We start from the raw sequence: 26,622 nt of genomic DNA on the forward strand, positions 1-26,622 counted from the left end.
AGCTCGCAAGGGCAGGGCTCTCACCCTTTTGTGTCATGGAATGTTATTAATTTAATTGCTTGCACTCTGTTAGACATTTATACATTTTAGTCATCATGTTAAATTTGCTATTGTAATCACCTGTTCTGTATTTTGTACCAGTGTTCATATTTGATGTATATCATTGCCTGTATCATTATGTATCCCTTGTTTGTTTTTGCTTACATTGTACAGCGCCACGGAATATGTTGGCGCTTTATAAATAAATAACAATAATAAATAATAATAATTGGGTCTCCCTTTATCACATGTGCAGCGCTTACGCTTATGTCCCCTTTCCATAACAGTATAGACCAGATATACAGTATCTTCCTTACTGTACTCCTATGTATAATGTGTGCCTCAATTATTATGCCTCTGTTTTAGCGCCTTCTCTAATAATGCCTGCAGTTACAGTGTCACTCTATTATAATACCTCCATTTATAGTGCCCCTCCATTATTTCGCCCCCTCAATAATAGTGTCCCCAGTCATAGTGCCCTCCAATAGTTTCCTCCACCATAGAGCCCATTATAGTTCTCTCTATTTTAAAGCCCTCGGTTACAGAGACCCTCCACTACATAACCACCTGTTTTAATGCCATCAATTTCAGTCAGTAATGAACAAGCAAGTTTAATTATACAGTCTTCTTAATTTCATCTTGACACACAATGTGTTCCTGTTTGGGGGGCGTTTTACCACCAGCTCAGGGGCAGTGCTATGGGGACGGCTTGCGCCCCCTCATATGCAAATCTGTTCCTGGGCTGGTGGGAGGATGTTCATGTGTTCTCTGAGGATCTCGTCTTTTTTACATCCCACATTCTATACTGGGGGAGATTTATAGACGATATCATCATACTGTGGGATGGTGACAAAGATGTATTCACTGACTTTGTGGAAATCTTGAACTCAAACCAGATCGGTATGCACTTCACATATGAGATCGATAACAGTACGATCAATTTTTTAGATCTTAAAATAACGGTCGAGAAGGGAAAAATACAGACTGAGATATTTCGGAAACCAACATCTACTAACTCCCTGCTGAGGTGGGAAAGCTCCCACCCCAGCTCTCTGCGTAAGAGCATTCCAATTGGACAGTTTCTCCGAGCTAGGAGAAACTGTTCAACATCTGAATCATTTGACAGAGAGTGTATACTCCTCAAACAACGCTTCAGACAAAGAGGTTTCCCGGACCATGTCATTGAACATGCATACAAACGCGCCTATGAGACCCCCCGTGAAGTGACCCTGAGAAACCCAAATGAGAGAGCCGATTGGAAGTTTAGAGCTACCCCCAAGGAGACATTGAGAGTGCCCCGTCTTATTGGGACCTTTACTGATGACTCACACAAAGTTTTTGAGATAATACGACATTATTGGCCTATCCTTCAGAAGGACAAGGACTTATCAAGACATCTACCTGACACTCCAGCCATAACCTATAGACGGTCATCTAACCTACGAGACATACTAGTCCATAGTACCCACACCACATATTCTGCCCCAAGAGAAACTTGGCTTCCACAAAAACCATTGGGGTCCTTTAGGTGTGGCCGCTGTAAGGCTTGTAAATATATGCCTACCTTGAAACAATTTACAGTACCAACCAACGGCAGAACTTTCAATATACTATCATTTATCAATTGTGAAAGTAGGGGAGTTATATATGGGGCCAAGTGCCCCTGTAACCTGTGGTATGTGGGCAAGACTACTAGGCAACTCAAAGACCGTGTTTTGGAGCACGTGGGGGACATCAAACACAGGAGAGATACATCCATCGCAAGACACATGAATGAGTTCCATTCCCCTAGACGTTTTGACATACAGTTTTGGGGGATACAGACATGGAGAAGGGACTTTAGAGGGGGCAATTTCGATCAGAAACTAACGCAGATAGAATCCCAGTGGATTTTTCGTTTGGATACGATCTCACCAAAAGGATTGAATGAGGATTTTAATCTTGCATGTTTTTTATAAAATGGGTAATTATACGGCTTCCTGCTTCTACTGGATCAAATGTGTCTATGTCATTAGTCTATTTTGAGTGTTCCCTTATATATATGAAGATCATGCTGTAGAATTGGGAAAATCTTTCCCTCTTTATTCCCCCGGTCCCCACGCTCTGTGTGGTACAGAGGGGAAAATTTTGTCTCCCTTGATGGATCTATCTATATATTTGTATGTACTCTTTAGTGCGGCGCCCATATACGATATGTATCCATAGAGGGTCTCATGCTTTATTGCCCCCTTCCTCCCTCCCTCAATTCCCCGAGGTGTCCTTTAAATATACCCTATCTGTTGCATCTCTTAACAGGAGATGTTTATATACATGGATTACCATGGCGATGGGGGCGGAACTTGAGGAGTTGATGCGCTTGGCCGCCTCCCCCCTTCCCCCGTCACTGGTAGACTATGTGATGACAGAACGGGTAGTGCCGCACTTGACGTATCCGCCCACGCGACATGCGGACCTTTGACTGCGGAAGTGATGCGCACGACCAGTGACACGCATACTCCGCCCCTTTTACCATGGGTGGAACGCAGTGCGGCGTCCACCGTACAGATTAAATGGTTTAGGGGCATAATACGAGTCCCCCACTTGGACACAATATGGGAGGAGGTAAGCGAGATCGGGGAGTAAGGTCCCCCACCCACAATATGTGCTTTATAATATATATATATAGGATCGGAATTGCACCGAGGCCTATGGGCGTGGCCTATGGGGATGAATCCCTCCCCTTCCTGCCTTCTTAGTATAAATACAGTCGCTGAACATGGCGCAGCTAGCTCTGACTTGGGCTTTGATATATGGGGGGCATATTTTGATTTTAATTCTGTGGTGATGTGTATGATGTATAGCACTATGTAACATATGTATAGCACCTTCTGAAGAAGCCTTTGTGGTGAAATGTGATCTCATTAGGGTCTTTATGTACAGCACAATGCACATTCTCTAGCACTTTGTAAATAGCCCCCCCTATAAGGGTGGTACTTAGGACCAGTACTACTGAGGGGTTAGCTGGGGTGATTTACAGTTTCACAGCAAGCGACCACACTCCGGTCCGTACCACCCTCAGCAGTGATCACTTCAGTCGATCTGTGGGATAGCTACACCCCACTCATATATATAGTGGAAGAGTGGAGGGGGATCAGCAAGGACCCCTGCAGTATATGACTGTTCAGACATATTTATGGCTCACACTGCATGAGCAACACTTATAGCGTGCTGCCATTTTTAGATTGACTAATTAAGATATTAGCAGGTAAATAGAACCTGACCTAGTACTAATAGGGATGTCATATTGACATTGGTGTTTGCAAGTTTAATTATATTAATAAAAGGCAAGGCAGTTGAATTTTGAAATTTCAGAGATTTGTTTACTGAAGCCCTAAAGACACTGTTCCACAGACTAAACTTCGCCGCTGTGTTTCACATACATGTGTTGTGATGTTCATCAGTAAAGTTTGCGTGCAGATATATATATATATATATATATATATATATATATATACATATATATATATATATATATATATATATATATATATATATATATATATATATATATATATATATATATATATAGGGGTTGGACAAAAGAATGAAAACACCTTGAAAATCAACATAATATATTTTAATATGGTGTAGGTCCACCTTTTGCAGCAATTACAGCCTCAATTCTCAGAGGTATTGATTCATACAAATTGTGAATTGTTTCCAAAGGAATTTTAGCCCATTCTTCAGTTAAAACACCCTCCACTTCTTACTTGAATCTCTAATAATGACCATAAATGCTCAATAATTTTGAGGTATGGGGATTGTGGCCAGATGAGATGCTCAACTTCATTGGAATGTACCTCATGCCATTCTTTCACAATTCTAGCTGTATGGATTGGGGCATTATTATCTTGAAAGATGGCATTCCCTTCCGGAAACAGTTCTTGAACCATAGGATGAACTTGGTCGCCCAAAATTCCTAAATAGTCTCGGCTGTTAATTCTTCTATTAAGGGAAATCCTTGGCCCAGCAGATTTCCAAGAAATAGCACCCCAGATCATCACAGAACCCCCCGCCATGTTTTAAGGTTGGAAGAAGGCAGTCTGGATGAAATGCTTCTTTCAAACGTACACTCGGCCGGAGGTCGTAAATAAGGTAAACGATGATTCGGCAGAGAAAATCACAATTTTTCACTGCTCGAGAGACCCATTCTGGTGGTTTCTCCACCACTCTAAACCCTTTGAAACATTTGTCTTTGAGAGCAGAGGTTTTGTAATTCCAGTTCTTCTGTGAAATCCAGATTTGTGCAGCTCCCGACAAACAGTTTTTGTGGAAACTGGGTTCTGTAAGTGTTCATTCAGCTCTGCAGTGATTTTAGGAGCCGTGTTCTTGCAAGCTTTTCTAACAATTCGATTTAGAGTCCGATGGTCTCTCTCAGACAACTTCAACTTTCGGCCACAACTGTGCTTTGCTGAGGACGTTTTTCCTTCTCTTTCAAAGGTAGTCATTACTTTTAAGACAGTACCTCTGTAACAGGCAGTTTCTGTTACAGTAGCGCCTGCCATACGAGCACCAACAATTTGGCCTCTGCCATTTTTATAAATTATAACCAACTTTGGTTTAAATATCTGTAAAAAAAACAATTCTTTTAATTAAACATATCAAATAACAAAAATAATAAACAAAAAGATTTAACATATGTCAAATTTTGATTGCTTAAAACATGTTCAAAGATTATGATGCCAAAATGTTAGGTGGTTCCATTATTTTGTCCAACCCCTGTATATATATATATATATATATATACTGCACCTGCGCAGGATCAGTATAAATCAGTACATATTCAGTACTTCTTATCACAGTACAGTACCTTAATATCTATAGTAATGGTGTGATCAGTTGCATAATAGTAACAACAAAACACTGTCCACCTTCCTATAAGGAGTATACACACGCACAATTACTGGGAGGGATTGAGCCTGCAAAGATTGATGATTTAGAAAAAAGCAAATCATCTTTGTACTGCCTATTGGGTTTGATTCCCTAAACCGTGATAACTCATAGCACGGCCACACTAGCATTTTTGCGCGTGTTTTTGCAGTTTCACGTGCAATCGTAAAATTCTCCCATGCAATTGAGAATTTTCACGTGAAAATTCGCAATTGCGCGTGAAACCGCTAGCGTGGCCGTGCTATGAGTTATCACGGTTTAGTGAATCAAGCCCACTGTTTGAGATCATTACAATAAAACAGTCTTTAATACATTAATGTACAGTAAAATAACTTCTGTTTACAAGCACTAAAAATACATTCAAGGTTTTACAGTTGCCTTGGTACAAAGCTGAATATATGAAAAAATATAGGTTTTCATGTTAGAATTAGAAGGTGTATTTTTAGGATTTGTGTTCTATAACTGTTCTTGAACCTGCACAGACTAAAACTCTTAAGCTGGTCATACACTGGCCCGATTTGCCGCCGTTTCGACAGCAGATTCGATCACTGGGATCGAATCTGCTGCCAATCGTTCGCGCTACACGCCGAATTTCGATCCATTTCGTCCGATCCCGTCGATCGCTCCGTGCGGAAAATTACCGTCGATCGCCCGCGGGTAGGGAGCGCGTCGCTAGCGGTGTTCGATTGCCCGACGACCGACGCAATTGAGCGGCAATACATTACCTGCTCCGCCGGCGCGACTACCCCCGGTCACCGCTGCTCCGTGTCCGCGCTGGTCTCCGGCATGCATCAGTTCCTCCTGCCCGGCAGGAAGTTTAAACAGTAGAGGGCGCTCTACTGTTTAAACTTCCTGCCGGGCAGGAAGAAACAAAGCATGCCGGACCTGGAGACCAGAGCGCAGACAGAGCAGATGTGACCGGGAGGACTCGCGCTGGCGGAGCAGGTAATGTATGCGGCGGGGGAGGGGAGCGGCGGCAGCAGCACCACCACCACAACAGATTGTGAACGGTTTCAGGCTAGAATCAGTTCACAATCTGTTTGCAGTAAAGGTAGCCATACGATCCCTCTCTGATCAGATTCGATCAGAGAGGGATCTATCTGTTGGTCAAATCTGATGGCAAATCGACCAGTGTATGGCTACCTTTAAGGTACATACACATGTTGGATTTGCGCAAACTAAATAGAAACAGTATGCTATAATCAAATAAAGAGATTTTCAAAAGCTTTAAGATTGGCAAAGCGATTAAACTGTTAATTAGATCTGCTCACTCCAGGTCTGTTCTCTACTATTAGCATAAAACTAATACTGTTAGTTGAAATCTGTCGAGGATTAAGTATGACAGTAAAAAATAGGTTTGATGCAAACCATAACATTTAAAGAACATGAGGGCTTTTCTGTTAAATAATCTCCCCTTACTTATTAACTCAGTCACTATTTATTTCCTTAAATGACTTAACTCATGATTTATATCTCCCTAACTGACTTAATGGTTTATCTCTCCTTATTGCTTTATCTTATGAATTGTCTCTCCTTATTTGTTTATCATATGCATTAGCTCTCCTCAGACTGTGTTCCCACTTGAGCTGAAAACAGACATTTTTGTCCACTCTCCGCTCATCACTAAACTGACAATGAAAGTTACTATGTCATTAATAGGCACTGTTCACACTTGTCAGTGTACAACGGATCTGGGAGATCCATTGCGGTAAGCACAGTGCTGGTTCTAGTCTAGGCAAATTTGCGAGGTTGCACCAATCACACCCCCCATTTTAAATGATCGCACAGCACAATTTGCATGGTGCCTTATAATCGCAGTGCGGCCAAAAAAAAACACCCTCGGTGTAGGTAGGTAGCCTGGTATAAGTGCCCCCATTATAGGTGCCAGGAATTGGTGCTCCCAGTATAGGTAGCCAGGTATACAGTTACGGCTGATTTTCTGTTCGATTTTCCATAGAAGTGAATGGAAAATCATTCGGAAATCGGATCAGACATGTTTAAAATAATCGATCTAGCAGTAAATCTGACAGGAAATCTCATCATGTGTACCAGGCATAAAGCAGCCCCCAACTCCCCTCAGCCTGCAAACTGCCTGGCATGTCACTTTGGCCGAGTGACAGCCATGAGCATTGATCCACTCTCTTAACATGTCAGTAGTGTGATGTGTCTTTACAGTCCCAGCCCTTCAATGACGCCCGAGGGAGCACGTCCCGATCCCCGCCAGGTGACATGCCTCGTACATGTGTACAAATCTTAATACAAATCAAAATAAGTTGAATATGAAATCATCTAAGCCATCATCTGATGAATAGCATAAGAGCCATCTAAAACAGACAGTCCTCCATCGCAGACAGGCTATTGATATATTGATTTTTTTTTTCATTAGTAACCATGTGCAGTTGATAGAGTGCTATATCATTAGTGAACATCAAGATATCTACCAATAGGGATGGTTGGACATGCAGATTTCTCATTCCACTGAAATTACGATTTCTGCCAATGCCTATTAGTGATGCTCGGATACCCCCCAATCGCGGATTCGACTATTTTGCCGTGGTTGACAAAAAAAACGGAAATGGTGTGATTCATTTCTCACAAATTTGACCCGGATTCTTCCCGTGAATGAGGCAATCATGGAAATCCACGCCCGTGATCACAGAAAAGCGTTTTAGCTAATAGCAAAGCCCCCATACATGCTACAATCACCAAAATTGCATGGATTATAAAGGTGAGATGTGGCTACAACTTAAAAAAAATACAAAAAGAGCTTTTAGTTCTTCAGAAAAACGATTTTAAAATTTCCAACAAAAAAGTATTCGTGATTAAAAAGCCGCCAAAACCCATCGGCTTTAGCAGTTAATAGCAAAGCTCCCTTACATGGTAGGAACACCAAATTTGCCAGATATGTTAAGAAGAACAGTGGGGACAAGAGGGAAATCTTTTTTTCAAAAAAGACTCTATAGTTTTTGAGAAAATCGATTTTAAAATTTCAGAGGAAAAAAGTATATATTTAAATGTGGCAAATAACAGTTCTTAGTAAAACAAGAACTTTAGCCGACTTTAGCAGTTTATAGCAAAGCCACCTTACATCCTAGCAACACCAAATTTGGAGGATATTTTAAAAAGATAGTGGGAAACAATATTTAAAAAAAATTTGTTCAGATAGTGGGAAATTTTGTAAAAAAAAGATGTGTGGTCCCCCCTTCCCAACCTTCTGTAGCCCCTTGTCCCCCATGTAGGCTAGGATAGCCAGAATGCGGAGCCCCAGCCGACTGGGGCTTCACACCCTGAGCTATACCAAACCGCATGGTCCATGGTATGGGGGGACTCCGGGGCAGAGGGGCGCCCAAGCCTTCCAATCTCCCCCAGAGCCCTTGTCCAATCCATGGACAAGGGGCTCTTCCCCACCTCCAGTGCCCCAGGAGGAGGTGGGGGCACCGACTCCCGGGGGGGTTCATGGTGGCATATGGGAGTCCCCTTTAAGAAGGGGACCCCAGATGCGCGCCCCCCTCCCAGGAGAAATGAAAATACCCATTTCCATAAAGGGTTAAAACAAATAAAAACACAGCAAAGAGAAAAAAAAATTATTTGTCTTAATTAACCAGAAACACTTACCTGTACCTTCAAGAAAATGTTCCCATGTTAATATCCTCGATAATGTCCCACGCCAATATCCTCTGTTATGTCTCACGACGACAGTATCCTCTATCTTGCAATCTTCAAAAATACTCACCGGTACCTTTAAGAAAATGTCTTAGGCCCCGTTCACACTTGCGGTTTTGCGAAAACCGCACCGGATGTCCGGACCGCACCGGAGCCGGATCGGACCTGAACCGTACGGTTCCTGTCCGGATCCGGTCCGGATCCGGTCCGGTTGCATACGGTTTCCGTGCGGTATGAACACGGTTGCGGTCCGGATCCGGATTCTTAAAGAGATAACAACCTGTATAAATACCTGGGGTTCTGGGAGGTCAGCAGAAGCTCTGGGGTCATTGTTGGAGACAGCTGGACGTGTGGAGACCATCCTTGGATACAGAGACAGCAGTTGGGACCATGGATCCAGTCATTTTTTACGCTTATTACCTGGGAATTCTCTCCTTCCTGTTGTTTACCTACTACTATGTGGGGAGAAGGCGTGCTCCTCGCAGGAGATGGTGGGTGCACCCTCTACTAGCCAGGAGGCAGAGGAAGGGAGAGTTCCAGGCCCTCTACCGGGACCTCAGACGACACCCACAGAAGTTCTACAGCTACACTCGGATGTCTATTCCCCTGTAAGTATATAGGCCTAAATACACCAACCCCCACCATTCCTAAACACCCCACCCTCACCCCCACAACACCTCATCCCTGTATACCTAGCTAAACACACCACCCTGACCCCCACACCCCTGTATACCTAGCTATACACTACACCCCCACCCTCCACAACACTCCCAAACCTCTGTAAACACACCTCCCCCATCCTCCACCCAACACCTTGTCCCACAACATACTTTACAGCTTCTTCCTTTACATCTCCTGACAGGTTTGATACCCTTTTGGAGATGGTGAAGGATGACCTTAGGAAGAAGGATACCACGTTCAGGAGAGCAGTCACACCACAAGAACAACTACTCATCACACTGAGGTATGTAAAAACAAATTTTTTTTATTGCAAAAACAACCACTTTCCAACATGGAAACATTCTTCCAACATGGAAGACAAAAAAATAACATATCTATGGTATAGCCCGGTCAGTTTTAAGGAACACCAACCACCAACTTTGTGCTGGAAGAGTTGCAGGGCATAGCTGCCCAAGTGTCTTTCGGGGACACCAGGCCCTAATAAATTGAAGTGCTTCAAAAACCTAACCACTGGCACAGGACCCTCTGAGCCATGGATGAAGGACACAGGTCAGTGAAAAGGCTAGGCCTCTCACCGACCAGTGTAGGTGTCCTTCATCCATGGTTTCAAGGGTCTTGTGCAAGTGATTAGGAACAAGAACAAAGTGAGGAGCAAGAGGAACCGATGGCAGAGGAGCAGGACTACAGGTAGTGTGTTTTGGGGACAAAAGGCCCTAAATTATTAGTGCTTGAAAAACCTAACCACTGGCACAGGACCCTCTGAGCCATGGATGAAGGACACAGGTCAGTGAAAAGGCTAGGCCTCTCACCGACCAGTGTAGGTGTCCTTCATCCATGGTTTCAAGGGTCTTGTGCAAGTGATTAGGAACAAGAACAAAGTGAGGAGCAAGAGGAACCGATGGCAGAGGAGCAGGACTACAGGTAGTGTCTTTCGGGGACACCAGGCCCTAAATTATTAGTGCTTCAAAAACCTAACCACTGGCACAGGACCCTCTGAGCCAAGGATGAAGGACACAGGTCAGTGAAAAGGCTAGGCCTCTCACCGACCAGTGTAGGTGTCCTTCATCCATGGTTTCAAGGGTCTTGTGCAAGTGATTAGGAACAAGAACAAAGTGAGGAGCAAGAGGAACCGATGGCAGAGGTGCATGACTACAGGTGCAGTGCAACAGGCACAAGGTTGTGACCCAGGTAGTGTCTTTCGGGGACACCAGGCCCTAATAAATTGAAGTGCTTCAAAAACCTAACCACTGGCACAGGACCCTCTGAGCCATGGGTGAAGGACACAGGTCAGTGAAAAGGCTAGGCCTCTCACCGACCAGTCAAGGTGTCCTTCATCCATGGTTCAAAGGGTCTTGTGCAAGTGGTTAGGAACAAGAACAAAGTGAGGAGCAAGAGGAACCGATGGCAGAGGTGCATGACTACAGGTGCAGTGCAACAGGCACAAGGTTGTGACCCAGGTAGTGTCTTTCGGGGACACCAGGCCCTAATAAATTGAAGTGCTTCAAAAACCTAACCACTGGCACAGGACCCTCTGAGCCATGGGTGAAGGACACAGGTCAGTGAAAAGGCTAGGCCTCTCACCGACCAGTCAAGGTGTCCTTCATCCATGGTTCAAAGGGTCTTGTGCAAGTGGTTAGGAACAAGAACAAAGTGAGGAGCAAGAGGAACCGATGGCAGAGGTGCATGACTACAGGTGCAGTGCAACAGGCACAAGGTTGTGACCCAGGTAGTGTCTTTCGGGGACACCAGGCCCTAATAAATTGAAGTGCTTCAAAAACCTAACCACTGGCACAGGACCCTCTGAGCCATGGGTGAAGGACACAGGTCAGTGAAAAGGCTAGGCCTCTCACCGACCAGTCAAGGTGTCCTTCATCCATGGTTCAAAGGGTCTTGTGCAAGTGGTTAGGAACAAGAACAAAGTGAGGAGCAAGAGGAACCGATGGCAGAGGTGTATGACTACAGGTGCAGTGCAACAGGCACAAGGTTGTGACCCAGGCAGTGTCTTTCGGGGACACCAGGCCCTAAAATTGAAGTGCTTTAAAAACCTAACCACTGGCACAGGACCCTCTGAGCCATGGGTGAAGGACACAGGTCAGTGAAAAGGCTAGGCCTCTCACCGACCAGTCAAGGTGTCCTTCATCCATGGTTCAAAGGGTCTTGTGCAAGTGGTTAGGAACAACAAAGTAAGGAACAAGAGGAATCAAAGGCACAGGTGCAGGACTACAGGTGCAGTGCAACAGGCACAAGGTTGTGACCCAGGTAGTGTCTTTCGGGGACACCAGGCCCTAAATTATTAGTGCTTCTAAAACCTAACCACTGGCACAGGACCCTCTGAGCCATGGATGAAGGACACAGGTCAGTGAAAAGGCTAGGCCTCTCACCGACCAGTGAAGGTGTCCTTCACCCATGGCTCCAAGGGTCTTGTGCAAGTGATTAGGAACAACAAAGTAAGGAACAAGAGGAATCAAAGGCACAGGTGCAGGACTACAGGTGCAGTGCAACAGGCACAAGGTTGTGACCCAGGTAGTGTCTTTCGGGGACACCAGGCCCTAAAGTTCAAGTCCAGCAAAACCAAAAGTTCCCTGACATGGTCATCTGAACACCTCTGAACCTTGGTTGAAGGAGATGGGGCAGGGAAAAGGTTGGGCTAAAAAGCCCTGTGATGGTATCCTTCCTCCGAGGATCGGAGGTATTCAGAGGAGCATGTCCAGGAACAATTTGACTTTTTTTTTCAAATTGTATCGGCACCACTACTAGAAAAGGTGGGAGTTGCTGCCTGGAAATCTGGACTCTCTTGGGTGCTGGTCGTGGATGAGCTGGACCCTGACAGCGGTGGCCCATATTGACTGCCTCTGTAGCCGGTGTACATCTGTGATGATTGCCAGGTGGGCACCGCTGTTGGTTGTGGGGGTCTAAAAATTGGTGGTTGCAATAATGGCGTGTCCATGTGCTGTTTAATCACCTCCAGCAAATTGGAATGGCACGCCATCAGGTTTTGGGAAGGCACCTTTTCCAAATATGGTATTAGAGACATCACAGTGTGAAAACACGGGTGTGCCTGCAATTTCAGTAGTTCCTTGCTTTGTTGATGCATTTGCTGCATCATGTTCTGCAGCTGGCCCACCGACTGATGATGCTGCGCACGCAGTTGGTCGATTTCTCCTCTGTGCATCTCATGAATCATTTTAAGCTCGTCCCTGTAGTGCCCATGTACAGCGTCGAGCTCACATTGCAGTGAAGTGATGTGGGACTTGTACTGCTCCATGATATGGCCCCTGTCCTCATCTTGCAACTGCCGGGTTATGAGAGTTTGGTGGCTCTGAAGAATCCCGAGAAGTCCGGAGACAGCCCCGGACATCTCGGACTCTGTCTCTCTCCTTGTTGGGGGGAGGGTACCTCGACGCCTCACTGGTGTGGTGGTCCTCACTGGTGGTGTGGCAGCATCTTCCCGTCCTCTGGCCTGTGTCGGGGTTGCCCTGCGCGCTGGTTGTGCTGCAGTCTCTCGGTGCTCCTCACTTTGTTCTTGTTCCCCTGGAGCTTCCATAGCGGTCGATTGTGGAGGTGCAGCTTCTTCCACACTCGGTCCTGCAACCTCAACATCCAAGCTCTCTTCTGCCAAGTCATCATCAAAGGAGAGAGTTGGGATTAAGGACTCCCTCCTCCTACTCCTCTCCTCGGGGCAATAGGTTACATCGGCGACGTCATCATCCACCAAGCTCTCCTCACTGCTGAACCGTGCCTCCTGGGTCGGTTCCTCTTGCTCCAAATTGTCTTCAGTCCTGTAGATAAAAACAATATTTATTGGTGTGCCAAACAGCATGTGGCGTCAATTCACAGAGCTAGCAAACACTAGCAAACACTTTATCAACCGTTTCTACCCAACATTTGATAAAGCTTGTGAGAAAAGTTCGCTAGCCATGGGAATTGAGGCCATAGCAATACATGGCCGAAGTCATGGTAAATGAGCTCTCAGTTCCTGCCCACAGTAGTGGTACTTACAGTCTAGGTTCCAGGCTTGCATTGATGAAAGACAATTGCTTGGCAAATTGGTAGTCTTTTTGTCGCCTTCCCCCGCCACTGCCACTTCGTTCGGCAAGTTTTTTCTTCCGTAGCCATTTCACGTATGCATCCCGTATATTGCGCCACCTTGTCTTGAACCTTTCTCCTGTAACGACATGAAAAATTGATTTCGATTATTTCTCTTGTAGGTACATCGCAACTGGACAAACATATACATCGCTACATGTCACATTTCGTATTGGGAAGAGCACGGTGGCAGGCATCGTCGTGAGGACTTCGAGGATCCTTTGGACGCGACTGAGGGCCAGATACATGCCTGTGCCGGACACCACGAAATGGGAGGAGATCGCCCAGGGCTTCTGGACCGAGTGCAAGTTTCCTAATTGTGTTGGCGCACTGGATGGGAAACACATCCGGATTCAGAAACCCGTGGGGAGTGGCAGCCATTATTTCAACTATAAAAAATACTTCAGCATTGTTCTAATGGCAGTGGCAGATGCGGACTACAAGTTTGTGTACGTGGATGTGGGGTCGTACGGTAGTTCCAATGACTCTGGAATTTTCCAGCGTACGACCCTTTGCCGGCTGATGGAGGAAGGCAGACTGCGTCTCCCCCGTGACAGACCCTGGCCTGGGACAAGGGCACCGGCCTACCCCTATGTGTTTGTGGGGGACGAGGCCTTCGCCCTGTCCGACCATGTACTGCGTCCGTACCCAGACAGGGGACTTGATGCCAGCCAGCTACACTTCAATGCTCGGTTGAGCCGTGCAAGGAGAATGGTGGAGTGCACATTTGGGATCCTGGTGTCAAAGTGGAGGGTGTTCCACACGCCCATGCTGCTGAAACCGGGCAACGCAGTTGTCGTGGTGAAGGCAGCATGCATCCTCCACAACTTTGTGCTGCAGGAGGAAAGAGAGACTCCGGAACCCCCGAATGTGCTTCCACTAATGCCCCTGCGGAGGTATGCAACCAGGCCAAGGGTAGTGTCACTGCGGAACAGGGACCAACTGAGACTTTATTTTACCACACCACCAGGACGAGGGTGAATGTTTGGTTTTTAATATGTTTTGTTGAAATGTGTTTATTTTGGAGTTTCAAGTTTTTAAGTGATTTTAAATGTCTTAATTTTTTACAATAAATTGATGTTTAATAATTGGTCATTGTGTATGTTTTATGTGCACAGGTGGGGTACATCGCAGGTGGGTGGGATACATCACAGGTGGGTGGGATACAGCACAGGTGGGATACATCACAGGTGGGGTACAGGTGGGTGGGATACATCACAGGTGGGGTACAGGTGGGTGGGATACATCACAGGTGGGATACATCACAGGTGGGGTACAGGTGGGTGGGATACATCACAGGTGGGGTACAGGTGGGTGGGATACATCACAGGTGGGGTACAGGTGGGTGGGATACATCACAGGTGGGTGGGATACAGCACAGGTGGGGTACATCACAGGTGGGGTACAGGTGGGTGGGATACATCACAGGTGGGGTACAGGTGGGTGGGATACATCACAGGTGGGGTACAGGTGGGTGGGATACATCACAGGTGGGGTACAGGTGGGTGGGATACATCACAGGTGGGTGGGATACAGCACAGGTGGGGTACATCACAGGTGGGGTACAGGTGGGTGGGATACATCACAGGTGGGGTACAGGTGGGTGGGGAACAGGTGGGTGGGCCACGGGTGGGTGGGCAACACGTGGGTGACACAAATCCATAGCAAAAGTGGAATACATCACAAGCTTAAACCACAAGCCCCCCCCAAAAAACTTCTAGTCAACATACCCTCTGTGCCTTGCTGTCTCTTGCTCAAGTGCTCAAAGTCCTCCACATACAGCTTGGCAATTTTTTTCCACAGGCCTCTGCATTTTTTGATGTTGCTGTGGTCCGCATCCCCCTTGTCCCACAGGGCTGGTACCTGCTGCACCTGTAGGATGAGGTCTTCTGATGTGTAGGGCCTCACCCCCTCGCTATCAGACAGATCCTGCTCCATATTGCTGCCAAAGAGCTCCAGCATGAAGTCACTGCTGCTCCACTCTGTGAACGCTGGTGCCATGTGGTCCCCATCCAAAATGGCCACCATACCATAGAGTCAGCATAGGAAGTGTGGTACAACATCCGGTTTTTATAGCCAGTGTGTTGTGCGCTCTCCGGTTCTCATTGGTTTCCATTGGCCGGATGCAACATTCCGGCTCCGGTCCGGATACGTCAGCCGGACCAGCCGGACCAAAAAATAGCGCATGTTGGAACGGACGCCGGAGTCCGGATCCGGTCCGGCTCCGGTCCGGACGAAACGGACGCATGTGAACGGTCGCATAGACTTTCATTGCTATGCCGTGCGTCCGTTTCGTCCGGTCCGCATGCGGTCCGGCTCCGGCACGGCTCCGGCACGGCGATTCCGGATAGCAGCCGCTAATGTGAACCGGGCCTAACGCCAATATCCTCGGAAAAGGTCCCCCGCCAATATCCTCTAACTTGCGACCTTGATTGAAGATCTCCGACATCCCACGCAACTGCCACCACACACCGCTGGTCCCTGCGAGCGCACAGCTCTAGCTATACTTAGTATAGCTAGAGCTAAAAAAAAATCTTAGAATTTTGGCTCCAAGGCTCCCTATTGGTCTATTAACAGTTTATTTTTTCTTCTTGTTCTGACTGTTCTTCTTAACATATCTGGCAAATTTGATGTTCCTACCATGTCAGGGGGCTTTGCTAATAACTGATAAAGTCGGCAGGAGATAATCACAAATTCATTTTTACCGTGATCCCTGTGATCACGACCGTGATTGCATTCCGAATATTTTTAATCACGGAATTTTTGTGGCCAATTTCCGTGATCCAGAATCGATCACGGCGTCGAATACCAAAGCCGAATAGTGAAAAAATGCTTGTGAATCACTGCTAATCCGTGATCACAAAAAAACCTGCCCATCACTGATGCCTATTACTAGTTCCACGGATTTCTTATTTCTGTTTATCGATTTCAGATTCCGATTTCCGGGTAGACTTTTTTTATGGTTATCTTTTGCATTCTCTGATTGGCCAAATACATCCGAGTTGGCTGCATTCCCTGATTGCTCCAATTCTACGGAGTTCTGTGATTGGGCTAAAATTGGGCTAAATGTGGTATTTCTGCAGAAATCTGATTTTGATTTCCGAGTTCTTACCGGAAATGCAGAAATGTAATTTCCGCGTAATCCGAATGAGAATCCCTATCTACTTGTTCCAGATTAAGAAATAAATTATTGATTTATTTTTAATCATCTGTCAATCTATCCATCTATTAATGTTTTGGTTTTGTTGTTTTTTTTTTTCAAAACAATGACCAAAATGGAAGTCAAACTTCTGTTTGTGAAGGCTTAGCTTTAGAACAAACATATTTCTCCATAGAAATACTCTTGCATAAAAATATAAGCAAAGAATAGATTGTATGACTGTATATTTTTTTCATATGAAGCAAATACTTAAATGGTCACAATGGCATACTTCATAAAATGGTCACAAGGGCACAATTCAGTTTGCATTTGCATAAAACATTATCTTTAACATGTAGACAAGGGAAAATTATCTGTGCCATTAAAAAAAAAAACTTGGCATTGTGTATGAATAAACCTAGAAGTTAAATCCCTTTTTAATTATTCTGCTACTGTTATTTTTTGTGTTACTGCACACAAGAAGTGATGTCTCTGGACAGGGGAGGTTGTACAGCAATTGCCTTTTGAACCCAGCGATTGAACTATTTATTTTTCTTCTATAGGTTGTAGCCACTGTTGTAGGAAGAATGGATCAATCTGGATTTATTTTTTAAATTATTTCTTGTAATTTTTCCATAACCCGGTCAGAAGTTTAAAGTCAAAAGTCTCACTCTAAATCCTCCTTTGAAAACTCTACATTCTGATTCCCAGTAGACAAATCTTTCAAAATAAGCATTTCTTTTATTCACTGTAAAAGTGTAAAAGGAAAAATACACTTTTGTTGACTGAAGTTTTTTCATTTGAGTTCTATATATTGAAATGATTAGTTCATGGGAGGACTAAGACTATTTTGCTTGGGGGGCAAAGACAAACAAATGGTCCCTGTAGAAGGGTGGAGAGGAAGGTGGAGTGCTGAAAAAAGTAGGTGGTGCTACAAGTGTCAATTATAGCATTACAAAGTTCCCATGCCCCAGCTTTCAATGCTCACCAGTGTGTTTTCTGCTGTTCAGTGTCCTATTGTGTCTGAACCCACTCCCCCCCCCCTCCCAGAATGTATTACATCATTCTAGTTTATCCCCAGAGTGTATCCTCACTATGTTCTCAGCTTTGTAGTCAGGGCTGCCATAAGGGCAGTATATCTAGTACTGCTATATGGGGCCCAAGGGGAGTCTGGGACTGACCTGCATCGGTAGGAAGAAGCCCTGCCTTTTCCCAGGGTTGCCCCACACCTGGCACACAGAGCAGAGAGGAGATACTAGCCTTGGAAGGCCAGACAAAGCCCTGCTCCCACCTGGGTGGACACTGCTGAGTGAAAAGGGGGGGGGGGGGGGTTCTGCATTATTGTATTGTGCCTCTCTGCAAAAAGCACCCACAATGACTTCTCCTCCCCAGAAGCACCCTCAGAATAGGGACTTATTTTCCCCTGCACCCACAAATACACCTTCAGTGACCCATGCCCTGCATCCTGCAGCATAACCGACACTGCCCTCTCCCTCGCCACCCCTAGCAGCATGTATGGTGACCTTTGCCCCTTGTAATCCCTCTACAGCACCCAAAATGATCTTTGCCTCACCTATCACCCCCAGTAGCACCCACACTGACCTCTCCAGCACTACCCATGATCTCAACCTGCTAATTCTCTTTCATGTTGAGTGTAACTACAAGAAATCAGAGTGGCAGGGAGCTTGCATATGCTACAGAGGATGGATGTGAAATCCAGTTCTGGAGGTGGTGGGTCTATTTCTTAAGCCCTATTGCTATACGTAGCTCTGCATTTACATGGGGAGCACAGGAGGGGGATCACATGGCCACCAGGGAATACTGTGAGAGTACTGTAAGGGAGGTGAAGGGATCACTATACTACCAGGAAAAGCTTTATGGGGATGAGGGACAACGGGCCACTAGGGCATACTGTAAGTGGGAGGAGGTCCAGTAGACCACCAAGGAATACTGTGGATGAACGGAGCGACAACTAGATCACCAGGGAATAGTGTAAGAGGGAGGAATAACTATTAGATTACCAGGGAAAGCTATATGAGGGGGGGGGGGTCGTGAACCATTAGATTACCAGGAAAATCTATTTTGAGGGGGACCACTAGACAAACAGTGAATACTGTAAGGAAGAGATTGACTTCTAGAGTACCAGGAAAAAGTAAGGTAAGGGACACAGATTTGGGATCACTAGAAGGCTGGGCTGCAAATCAAAGGGCATTATGCCTGGGGATCTAAACGGGTATTCTGCCTAAAGGTGCGTACACACGCACTACAGCAATGAACGACGGGTCGGTCAGACCCTCCCACTGGGCAGGCATTCCAGCGACATTAGTGCGTGTGTACAGTCTGTCAGCAGACTGATAAGGCTGTTTCTGAATGATCCGCTCAGCAGATCGTTCAGAAACAGCCTTATCAGTCTGCCTGACAGACTGTACACGCTCACTACTGTCGCTGGAACGCCCGCACAGCGGGAGGGTCTGACGGACCCGTCATTCATTGCCATAGGGCATGTGTACGCTTCGCACCTTTAACAGCTCGGTCTACTTATGTTTGCTAGTTTAGGCCAGAGAAACCCTGCCTATTGATAAAAAATGCTGTTTAATGTGCTGCCTAAATACGCTTGGGGAATGTGCTAATTATGTTTTCTTAGGGGGGAAACAATGGCTATCTTTGTTTTTGGTGACAGAGGTTTTTTTTCTCAGTAGATTGGGGTTTAGGGTGTGGGGGTTTGTAGTATTTGCTAACCATTAATAGAGACAGAGATCTTACTGTCTGCCAATATAGATTGTATACAATAATACCTAAAATGTACCTCCTGCAATGACATGTTACATGATAAGATAAGCATACATACGGTACATACATATCGCATATCTTACCAAGTAGTGTTGGGCGAACAGTGTTCGCCACTGTTCGGGTTCTGCAGAACATCACCCTATTCGGGTGATGTTCGAGTTCGGCCGAACACCTGACGGTGCTCGGCCAAACCGTTCGGCCACATGGCCGAACTAAGAGCGCATGGCCGAACGTTCCCCGAACGTTCGGCTAGCGCTGTGATTGGCCGAACGGGTCACGTGGTTCGGGCCCGAACGCGCTCTGATTGGCCGAACGGTCACGTGGTTCGGGTAAATAAATACCCGAACCACGTCATATCTCCTCCATTTGTCTGTGGGTTTAGCTTTGGGTAGGCAGGCAGGGTAGTTCGCTCTCCAGCCACGCTAGCCAGGGTCCCCCCCAGTCATTGTGTGTCGCTGCTGGGAACAGTAGTACACCGCTCGCTCAGCCACACTATATATAGCATTGTTTACTGCCACTGTGTACCTCGCTCAGCCACGCTATATATAGCATTGTGTTTTCTGACACTCTGTGTACACGGCTTAGTCTGGCTATATAGCATTGTGTGTACTGCCACTGTGCACCTCGCTCAGCCACGCTATATATAGCATTGTGTTTTCTGACACTCTGTGTACACGGCTTAGCCTGGCTATATAGCATTGTGTGTACTGCCACTGTGCACCGCTCAGCCACGCTATATATAGCATTGTGTTTTCTGACACTCTGTGTACACGGCTTAGCCTGACTATATAGCATTGTGTGTACTGCCACTGTGTACCTCGCTCAGCCACGCTATATATAGCATTGTGTTTACTGCCACTCTGTGTACACGGCTCAGCCAGACTATATAGCATTGTGTGTACTGCCACTCTGTGTACACCGCTCAGCCAGACTATATAGCATTGTGTGTACTGCCACTCTGTGTACACGGCTCAGCCAGACTATATAGCATTGTGTGTACTGCCACTCTGTGTACACCGCTCAGCCAGACTATATAGCATTGCGTACTCTGCCAGTCAGTGTGTATATTGCTGGGATCAGTAATACTCCACTCACCGCCAACCACTATATGAGCTCACCATGAGTTCCTCAGAGACCTCCGCTGTGAGCAGCACTCCCAACAACAGCAACAGCCAACGCCCCAAGCAAGCTATAACATCCACCCCAGCAGCCAGTGGTCAGCAGCAGCCCTCTCCGGAGGAGAATGTTGTGTCCATCGGTCCGTCGCCAGAACGATTAATGAGGGCTGCCATTGAGGAGATGATGGGGCCTGATGTGGAGGAGGAGGTCGGGCTCAGGCCAGCATCCCAAGTTAATGTTGAGGACGATGAGGGGTCTGTGTCTGGGGATGTTGGGGTGGCAGAGGTGGTGGCTGGGTCAGACTCAGGAGAAGAGTTGTATGATGAAGATGATGATCGGGACCATCTGTATGTGCCTCAGAGTCCGACCCCGGAAAACATGTTGTATCGTGTGTTTAGGTACTAAAATCTGCGTTCCCACTTCCCAGTACTGCCCGCAGTGCCCGGGTCCACGGATCCATATAATTTTTTGGGCAGCACTATCAAACTGTGGTACTATGAGTGAGTTGCCATGGTCCTTCTGTGCTGCCTGTCACACTCACTGTCTGTCTGCAGATGGATTGTTCAACACAGCTACGCCATCTGACATGTAGTCCTGGACCTTGACCATCTTCTCCAGGCGATTGGTGTTGGAGGACGTGGAACTGCCCGATTGCTGTTCTGTGGGCTGCTGCATGGGTGTCAGAAAATGTTCCCACTCCAAGGACACTGCCAATACCATTCCCTTTTGGGCACTAGCAGCAGCTTGTGTTCTTTGCTGCCCTCCTGGTCCTCCTGGGTTTGCTGAAGTCAGTCTGTCGGCGTACAACTGGCTAGAGAAGGAGGAGGATGTCAATCTCCTCTCTAAAGTCTCCATCCTCAAGGGCCTGCTGGAATTGTTCCATTTTTGACCTGTCTGACACTTTCTTCAATCAGTTTTTTAACATTGTGTTTGTATAAACTGGGTATAAACCCAGTAATTGGTGTTGTCCAGATTCCAGAATAATGAATAATAATGAATAGTGAATAATGCGCGGGCCGCGTTCAATGCAGTCTAGCATGAATTGAGCCATGTGTGCCAGAGAGTCCTGCCAGACTCCTCTATCTTCATGTTCTTGTAAGCGTTGTGATTGTTGTGATGCACCATATTCGTCACCAGCATCACTTTCTTCCTCTTCTGCTGTCCTTTCCCGCTAAATTGTGGAAGTCCAACGTGCACCGCTCTTCTGTCCCTCGGCAGTGGGGGCATCCAATTCCTGCTCCAACTCCAGCTGTTCCTCGTCCTGTTCTTTGTCATAGCTGGGACCAGCGTTTCCTGAGGCAGGTTGCCTGATGTTGGTATCATCACGCTGATCGTTTTCATCTTCAGAATCCCCCACTTGCATCATGCCAGCGGTTTCCATCTTCAACATTGATTTCTTCAGTAAACACAGCAGTGGTATTGTAATGCTGACTGTAGAGTTGTCACTGCTCAGTCACGCAACGTGAATTGCTCAAAATTTTGGAGGACTTGGCAGAGATCCAACATGGTGGCCCAATCAGATCCACAGAAGCTTGGTAGCTACTAGCTGCTGGAATGCGCCTCGGCACTGCGCAAAAGCGTGCTAGCATGTGCAGCGTAGAATTCCAGCGCGTAGGCAGGGACATCACCCAGCGAGCGATGGTGTGCTAGATTGAAGCGCTCCTGCATCTCTTGGTGAGTCCTTCAGAAGCTGTACTGGACTTTTAACAATGTTTGTTTTTTTTCCTTCAGCAGAAGATCTGCCACGTTGGAGTGAGGAGGACGCCGCCGACCCCGACACCAAGCTGAACCCCGGCGAACTCCAAGCAGAGGATCTTCAGGAACCCTCAAGGCTTTGAGCAAGCTGAGGAGGATCAGCAGTCCCGACGAGACCTCTCCTCATATGCGACTGAGTGCAGTGGAGCTCCCCAGAACAACCTCTCAGTTGTCACTTTGTCACTGGTCACTTTGTCACTTTGTCACTTTGTCATTTTGTCACTTTGTCAGTTGTCACTTTGTCACTGGTCACTTTGTCACTTGTCACTTTGTCATTTTGTCACTTATCACTTTGTCACTTCTCACTTTGTCACTTGTCACTTTGTCATTTTGTCACTTGTCACTTTGTTACTTGTCACTTCTCACTTTGTCACTTGTCACTTTGTCATTTTGTCACTTGTCACTTTGTCACTTGTCACTTTGTCATTTTGTCACTTTGTCATTTTGTCACTTGTCACTTTGTCATTTTGTCACTTTGTCATTTTGTCACTTTGTCACTTTGTCACTGGTCACTTTGTCACTTGTCACTTGGTCACTTGTCCAGATGATCTCGGTACACCTCCTGAGATTCAAATTCCTGCACACATTGCTCTGGGATTTGGGTGTGATGAATGATGCATCTAACTGGCCACCGGAGGCAATTAAGGCCTTCAAAACATTGAAAGCAGCTTTCTGTTTCGCCCCCATTTTGCGTCATGTTGAGTTGTTGACGTCATGTTCATCCTCGGCCTCGCCTTGCATTTCAGTGCGAGGTGCATTTTCCACAGAAAAAGGTTGTGAATCCGGGCACAACATTTGTGGCTGTTCCATTGACCTTTCACAGGTAGAAGATTGTGGGGGTGGGAATAGCTCCTCCGAATAGCCCATTGTGTCCTGAAAACTACTCATTGCATTGCTTTGCGCACACATTTTTTTGTCCTCATGCAAGGCCTGAGTTGCACCTGAAAGCGTGGCCTTCTCCTCCTGCGCCTCCTCCTGTTCCATCACGACTGCTGCTGCAGGGTTAGCGTTGACGCCCGGTCCCTGTTTATTGAACCTCTTATCTTTATTACATTTATGACTGCATGGCGGTAAAAAGCATGCTATCCGCACGCTTCTTGTCCTCATGCAAGGCCTGGGTTGTTGTGTCTCAAAAAGCATGGCCTTCTCCTCCTGCGCCTGCTCCTGTTCCATCACGTGTGCTGCTGCTGCTGGGTTACCGTTACCGGTCCCTTTTCCTGGAACCTCTTCTCTGTATTACATTTATGACTGCATGGCGACAAAAAGCATGTTACCTGTGCAAAGAAACATGACATTTTCCACATTTAAAAGACAGTTTTTCCTTTGAAACTTTACAATCAATTTTCTCAAAAACTATAAGCTCTTTTTCAAATATTTTTTTTCCTCTTGTACCCACTCCCAAGGTGCACATACACTGCTAATTTGGGGTATGTAGCATGTAAGGAAGCTTTACAAAGCACGAAAGTTCGGGTCCCCATTGACTTCCATTATGTTCGGAGTTCGGCGCGAACACCCGAACATCGCGGCGATGTTCGGCGAACGTTCGCGAACCCGAACATCTAGGTGTTCGCCCAACACTATTACCAAGTACTTGCATGTGTTTCTTTTTTTATTTATCTTTTTTTTCTATTGCAAGGGTTAATACTGTACATCATTGCTTCCTCTTTGCAAATGGCACACTAAAGTTGCATTTGAATGCAGCAGCATCTCTCCTGAAAAGTATATAGAAACTAAAACCGTTTTATCTTGCTGAACAAATATCCATGATAACAGGATAGTGCAGATTTCAAAAGGTAAAATATTAATGTTTTGCAGGAGCTGAATGAGCCAGATTGTATGTTGCATTGACTTGGGGGACATGTACATTTCTGACTTCAAACTGATAATAAGAATATGAGACTTCAGGAAAGATTGATGTACCATGAATATACTACACATACCATTAATTATTTAAGAAGGTCATTTACAGTTCAGGCTTAATATTACTCTCTTAGTACAGTAACCATAGCAGTAGAGTATAGAGAGCAGCATAGCATCATGTAAGCCATTAGTAGAAGCAGAAAAAAAATGTACATTTCCTAGCTAGCTAGCTAAATACATTATTATAATTGTAGGCTTTCAAGGCAGTCTGGGTCTTTTTTAACAAACATGATACAAACATGATCTCAAAACTGACAACATTAATCTATTTAGTTAGCTAGTAAAAGAAATCATGTATTTCCATTTCTTTCTATTTCTACTGTATATTCTGTAAGCCTTATTTCCAGACAGCCCTGAATGTATTAAATCTGCTCTTAATGCATCCACTTCACCAGGTATCTGGCACTGATGCTCTCAGAGAACCAGGCAGCCAGGCCAGTGAACCTTAGAAAATGAAGCCCTTCATTTTATAATTTCCACTTTAGGAAGGGAGCTTTTTTATATGTGTTGTGTATTGACTTTATTACATAAAACAGACAGTTCTATTACACTTTAGAAAACTTCTCAAAGAGAGAGAGAGAGAGAATCTGTACATTAAAAAAATCCAGACTTTGTAAATAGAGATGGCCTGAACGGTTCGCATGCGAACATGAACACGCGAACTTCGGTGGTTCGCATTTGCGGTGAACCGCAAACTATATGCGAGTTTGACCCACCCCCTATACTACATCATTAGGCTCAACTTTGACCCTCTACATCACAGTCAGCAGACACATGGTAGCCAATCAGGCTACACTCCCTCCTGGAGCTCCCCCCCCCCCTTATAAAAGGCAGGCAGCGTCGGCCATTTCCCTCACTCGTGTGGTTGCAGTAATTCGAGAAGGGAGAGTTTCTGCAGAGACATAGGGAAAGCTTAGTTAGGCTCTTGTTAGGCTTGCTAGCTTGCTCCTGCTGATACTTATTGCTAAAAAGCACCCCTCAACAGCTCTTTTGAGAGCTAATGTTGTTCTTGTGATCTATTTTTTTTTTGTGTGTGTGTCACACTGACACTTACATATACAGCCCTGTCAGTCAGTCGCAGCTGGCCCTTGGCCCCTTGCTAATTCCTACTGTGTCACTGCCAGGCCCAGCAAATTCAGTGCCTACCTTTTCACTGCACGTGTGTGACAGGCAGCTGCAAATTTGTAATACCAATCACTGCATACCTGTTCATGTTTACTGCACCTGCGTGACAGAAGCACGCAGTGTTATATACCAGTCACTGCACCTGTTCACGGTATCTGTGTGTGTGACAGCTGCACATTGTACTGATACCAGTCACTGCATACCTGTTCAGTCCAACTACGTGACCGCATGCAGTGTTATATTATATACCAGTCACTGCATACCTGTTCAGGGTACCTGTGTGTGCGTGACAGCTGCACATTTGTAATACCAGTCCGTGCATACCTGTTCACTGCACATGTGTGACCGTACGCTATTTTATATTCCAGTCCGTGCATACCTGTCAACTGCACCTGTGTGCCTGCACATTGTATTAGTCAAGTCAGTGCATACCTTTCATTTCACTTCACCCCCCCCCCCCGGGATATGGACAAAACAACAGGCAGAGGCAGAGCTGGAGGCAGACCCAGAGGCAGGCCACCCGGCAGGTCTGTTAGGCTACACTATGGACGTAAGGTGTGAGGAGGAGGATGATGAAGTACCTGCTGTTGGTGCAGTTTTGGAGGTGTCTGATACAAGCAAATCTGGGGAGGATGATTATGATGATGATGGTTATGATGATACAGATGTCACGTGGGTTCCCAATAGAGGAGATGAACAGGGGGACAGCTCTCAGAGGGGGAGTCAGAGAGGAGTAGGAGGAGATGAGTTCCTGAAAGAAGTAAGGGGAGCTCATTGTCAGAAACAGCTGGTGGCAGTGTCCGGCGCCATGTATCGCCACCTATGGACAGCCAGCCAACATGCCCTTCAACGTCAGCTGCTGATGCCACCATAGTGCCATCACCGCAGGGCTCAGCGGTGTGGACATTTTTTTGTGTGTCTGCCTCAGATGAGAGCAATGCCATCTGCTCTCTCTGCCACCAAACCTTGAGCCGTGGAAAGGCCAACACCTGCATAGGGACAACTGCCTTATGAAGGCACATGGAGAAAAGGCACAAACTGCAATGGGAAGACCACCTGAGGAAAAGCAGCACACAAAAGCAAAGCCACCCTCCTTCTCCTTTTCCTCCTTCAGGTGCATCATCTTCAGCCGCTTTCTCCCTTGCACCTTCACAATCACAGCCACCCTCCTCCACTCCGCCTCTCACCTTGAGTGGTTCCTGCTCCTCTGCCCACAGCAGAAGCCAGGTGTCCATGAGGGAAATCTTTGAGCAGAAGAAGCCAATGTCTGCCAGTCACCCCCTTGCCCGGCGTCTGACAGCAGGATTGGCGGAACTGTTAGCTCACCAGCTGTTACCATACCAGCTGGCGGACTCTGAGGCCTTCCAAAAATGTGT

Source organism: Hyperolius riggenbachi, chromosome 5 (assembly GCF_040937935.1).
Source record: "Hyperolius riggenbachi isolate aHypRig1 chromosome 5, aHypRig1.pri, whole genome shotgun sequence".
NCBI lineage: Eukaryota > Metazoa > Chordata > Amphibia > Anura > Hyperoliidae > Hyperolius > Hyperolius riggenbachi.